Source organism: Equus quagga, chromosome 2 (genome assembly GCF_021613505.1).
Source record: "Equus quagga isolate Etosha38 chromosome 2, UCLA_HA_Equagga_1.0, whole genome shotgun sequence".
NCBI classification, from domain to species: domain Eukaryota; kingdom Metazoa; phylum Chordata; class Mammalia; order Perissodactyla; family Equidae; genus Equus; species Equus quagga.
In genome coordinates this window covers 104,793,775-104,795,375 of record NC_060268.1, presented here as the reverse complement: position 1 = coordinate 104,795,375, position 1,601 = coordinate 104,793,775, and positions in this window count along the sequence as shown.

Sequence of the window (1,601 nt, the reverse complement as noted above, 5' to 3'; positions counted from 1 at the left end):
GGTCATTTTCTGATGCTTTTAATCCAAGAACTCCCAATGAATCCTACCCTTCTGCACCAAACAAACTCTTATTTACCTTTTGGGATCAAAGTTAAGCATTCATTTACTCATTCAGCAAATATTTACTGAAAACATACTATGAGTTGGGCACTATGCTAAGTGCTGGGGATACAATAGCAAATTAAACAGCTAGGGACCTTAAAATACCTCCCAATAAGCAACTTTTGGGGGGGGGCACTGTAGATGCAGAGGGTAGAGTTAATCGCATTCCTCCATTCAGGGCACTCAGTCAGTATTGATATGGGAAATCCATTAATTCACTCATATCAACATCCTGAAACCTTTCTTCCCCATGGGTAACCATATTAATGTGTTTCATTATTTGAATTTGTATTTGAACGTGCTCTTGTGAAATGTATGTTGCAGTTTTGTGGGCATGTGCATTTCATTAACACAAAGATTATTACATTACCTATTTCTTTTGGTTTCCTAGTCTTCTTCGTTAAGCATGGTGGCATGCCTGAAGTATTTGAAATGAGATAATGGACCTTAGAAGCAAATATGAGAATTTTGGCTTTTGCTCTGAGTGAAATAGGAAGCCATTTGAGGGTTTTAAGCAGAAGGGCGACATGATTTGGTGTTTTACAAGGAAAATTCTGTCTGCTGGTTGAGCTTAAAATTCAGGGGAGTGAGTGTGGAAGGAAGGAGTCTAGTTAGGGGGCTGTTGCAATAATCCATGGGAGAGTTGATGGAGGTTTGAACCGCAGATGTATAAATTCCTACAAAAGGAACTCCTGTATATAAATGAGAACAGAACCCGAGGGAAATACAATAGGACCCTCCTCCCCCAGCTAACAAACAATGTGAGATGAAAATAATTGACAATCAGAGAAATGCATATTAAAATAATAACATGACATTGCATCTGTTATTCTGGCAAATTTATGAAGCTGGACACTGCCAAGCGTTGGCTTGGATAGGAGGACTTAAAAATCCTCTTGCACTCCTTATGGGAATTTAGAATCAAGCAGCAATGTGACCCTGGTGAGTCAAGTTAAGTATACACATACTCATGACCCAGCAAGTCAGCTCCTTGTTATATATTCCAGAGAAATTTCCACACAGGTTCATAAGGGAATGTGTAGGAAGATGCTCATTGCAGCATTCTTTGTGGCAACAAGGAAGTGAAGGCAGCCCAAGTCTCCATAACTGGGATGATAGATGCGTAAAATGTGTATCAGCCTCTGAGATAAGCTTTATATGCCTTATCTTTATATGCATCATCTCGTATTTTCTTCAAAACAGCCCTAAGAAAGTAGGACTTTTAATAGCATCCTTTTTTACAGACGATGAAATGGAAACTATCCTCTCATATACACAAACTACTGCTTATTTTCTGGTACACTCTCCTCAGTATTCACAAGAGGACACTGGGGTTCAGGGGCTCAGCAGTGTGCCAGGTCCCTGCGGGGTGCGGGGTCTTCACTCTTCCGGGCCAGGCGGCCTCAGGCCGGGCCGTCAGCACTGCGGACAGCGCCGCCAGGGGCGGGGCGGGGCGTCCGCGGAGACGTCACGACGCGCGGAATCTCCGGGGCGCCGCC